General features: G+C 38.3%; 1 non-coding gene across 1 annotated transcript; it reads right to left on the bottom strand.

Annotated features, from left to right (window-relative positions):
* Positions 1–1916: 1916 nt before the first annotated feature.
* LOC140853015 (small nucleolar RNA R71) lies at positions 1917–2022 on the bottom strand. The gene has a single exon (XR_012136093.1). It is a non-coding gene; the product is annotated as a small nucleolar RNA R71 (small nucleolar RNA).
* Positions 2023–3495: the final 1473 nt, after the last annotated feature.

The raw sequence follows: 3495 nt of genomic DNA, 5'->3' as shown, positions 1-3495 counted from the left end.
TATAAAAAGGCTTTTGTACTCCTATTGGAGGGGGAGCCCAGAAATTCTTCTAGACCCTTGCATAGAGGAATAGAAAGGGACTACTTCATGAGCAGCTAGGCTAGCAGTCTCGGGAGTGGAGAAAAAATTTTGTAACGACATAGAGATGGTTCATTGTTCTAAACTTTCTTGTATTTCTTTATATGCAATAAAGATTATGCTTTTTATTTAAATCGTCATGAGTTCTTTATTTGCTCTCCTTCATATACTTTTATTTATGCTTTCTTGTTAGATTAATATTAGGAACAACTTTTACTTTCCGGAGACGCGCCGTGATCTACGGATACGGAGCGTGCCGAGGAAAGAAGAGTTGTTTACCTAGTACTTTCCAGAGACGTGCCGTGATCTACGGGTACGGAGCGTGCCGAGGAAAGACAGATATTTTTCTTAAGATTAATCATATCTATTTAATTAAAAGAAAAAGAGATACAACTCTACTAGTGCAAAATTAATTCAAAACTCTCGAGCTCTTTATTTTCTAATTACATTAATTTTAAGATAATTTATTTTCTAAATCAAAACAACGCTTCTTTCTTTTATTTTGTTATCTCAACTTAGCCCAAGGTCCCTGAGAATACAATCTCGACTCATCCTACCTACGTAGTGAGTAGAGTTATTTTTGGTGCTATCAACGACTACGCATCAAATTTTGGCACCGTTGCCGGGGACCTTGGTACGGTTGAATTTAAAAAAAAAAAAGCCACTGATATTTCATAACACTTAACAAAAATAGCGTAACCTCAAATATAAAAATTTCTAACTTGATTGGACACCTTGTTTTTTTGCATCTCATCTCCATAATTAATCTTAAGGGCAATAACCCATTAATCAGATAAGGTGGAGATTTGATCACCCTTCCTTGACCCACAAATCACTCCCTTGCATTTGCATAACCTAGACCTTAATCTAAAATTAATTAGACGTTGACCCCTAAGGATTTCGAGCTCAATAGGATAAGAAAGCTCTAGAGTTGAACCGAGTACGGATTGGTTAATTGCTCGGTGTCTAAGACAAGTGGTTAAAGAAAGTGATTTTTAATTGGTTCCGTTGACTGACCTGGCCAACTCAGTTGGTGTCTAAGGAAAGCAACGAGCAGGGAACCTCCCACATCTTACGCTTACCTGGCCGAGTCAGTTAGTCAGTCTTGAGCTTGGAGTGCTCAAAGGCGGTCTTGGAAGTTAGGAGCTGTCTAGATCTAAGTTAACCTTAGGATAGAGAGTCTATGCTTGTTTAAGTTGATTGCAATTAACATCTAAACATTAACTAATTTCTCCCTTTTCATAGATTTAAGATTCTTAGGTTCTTCTCTTTAGATTTTCTTCATTCTTTTCTCACTTTATTATGAAAATATATATAAAAACTAAAATTTTCTGTGTTTGCTCTAAAGTATAATTGTAAGGTGTATGCTTGACCGTAGATCGTTACGACTAGAAATCTAACCTTTTGATCCAGAAATAGAAAGAACCTTTAGGGCCAACAGACGTAAAAATATGGATCGAAATCAGGAGAATGATCCACCCAAGCAATTGAAGGAGTACTTTACTCCTTCCACATATACCTACTCTCCTTGTATTCAAGTGCCCCCTGTGGAGGCCACTCAATATGAAATTAAGTCCAGTATGATCCAAATGTTACCTTCATTTTATGGACTTAGTAATGAGGACCCTTATAAACATCTTGAAGAATTTCTTGAGATATGCTCAACTGTCAAAATTCATAACTTCTCTGATGATGCTCTTAGGTTAAAATTATTCCCTTTCTCATTTAAGGACAAAGCCAAATACTGGCTACATACTTTGGATTCCATGACTATATCAACCTGGGACCAGCTGCAAGGAGAGTTTCTCAAGAAATATTTTTTCATAGAAAAAACTAATCAAATAAGGAAAGCCATAACTACTTTTTTTCAATTAGATGGAGAAATGTTTCATGAAACATGGGAGAGATTAAAGGACCTTATTAGAAAATATCTCCACCATGCTGTACCCAAGTAGCAGTTAATCCAATATTTTTATGATGGGCTCTCTGAAAGATATTGACAAATGGTCGACGCATCATGCGGTGGGATATTCATGCTGAAAAGTGAGGATGAGGTATGGCAACTGTTTGAAATTTTAAGTGAAAATTCATTACATCATATGTCTGCCTCTATTAGAGATAAACCCATGTTAAACCCAAAGAGAGGTGGAATATATGAAGTAGGAAATGCCATAGATATCCATCATAAGGTAGATGAACTGTCCCAAAAATTAGATCGTCTTCTAAATACTGGACAATCTCCGATTCCACCTAACCCAATCCAAGAAGTTTGTGCATTGTGTGCAAGTCCGAACCATTTTGTTAGTGAATGCCCAGCCGCACCTCAATTTTCTGAGTTTGTGCACGATCAGGTTCAGCAAGCTCAAGTCCAACAAGCTCGCAGATCAGAAAACGATTCATATTCGAGCACTTATAACCCCGACTGAAAAAACCATCCAAATTTTTCTTGGAGACCACAACCAGTGGTTGGTCCTGCCGTACCTCAACCTCAATATCAGGACCCAACATATAGGCATGGACCATATCATCAATTTCAAAATGCTCCTCAACCGTCTACTACTGGTCACAGCTCAGCTTTTGAAGAAAAAGTTCTGAAAGTACTAGAACGATTAGAAGTCAACACTCAGATCCTTAACTCCCACACACAATCCATTGCTAAGCTAGAGACCCAAATAGGTCAACTAGCGACTGCATTCAGTAGGAGGGAAGGAGAAAAATTATCTAGTCAACCCGAGAGCAACCCAAGAGGACAATTTGTGATTGAGAGTTCTAATATCCCAGAATCTTTTTCTGAACATGCCAAATCAATCATGACTCTGAGAAGTGGGAAGGTCATTGAACACACTAGTAAAACCAATGAGACTGACCCTAAACCTCTAACCGAAGCCAAATCACCCAAGAACAAGGAGGACCTGAAAATAGAGAAAGAACCAACTGCACCGGAATCATCTTACTTGCCTAAAGTCTCATTTTCGGATGCCCTGAAAGATCCTATTCCTGTAGATAAGAAGGGAGGAAAACTCGATGAGATGTTGGAATTATTTAAGCAAGTCCAAATTAATCTTCTCCTTCTAGACGCAATCAAACAGGTCCCTGCTTATGCCAAATTTTTGAAGAATTTGTGTACCCAAAAACGTAAATCTAGATCATAAATCCCAAAAAAAGTATGCCTCACTGAACAGGCTAGTTCTGTCGTGTAGCATGCCACTCCTCCAAAGTTTAAGGACCCAGGAGCCCCCATCATTTCCTGTGTTATAGGAGATTATCACATTGAAAAAGCTCTTCTGGACTTAGGGGCAAGTATGAATCTTTTACCTAGTTCGGTGTATAAACTTTTTGGATTCGGAGAACTGAAACCCACATCAGTCACACTGCAATTAGCCGACAGATCAATTAAGGAACCACGTGGAATGCTTG

Source organism: Elaeis guineensis, chromosome 12 (genome assembly GCF_000442705.2).
Source record: "Elaeis guineensis isolate ETL-2024a chromosome 12, EG11, whole genome shotgun sequence".
Classification (NCBI taxonomy): Eukaryota; Viridiplantae; Streptophyta; class Magnoliopsida; order Arecales; family Arecaceae; genus Elaeis; species Elaeis guineensis.
Note: the sequence above shows the minus strand (reverse complement) of the source record. Positions and strands in the feature narration are given on the sequence as shown.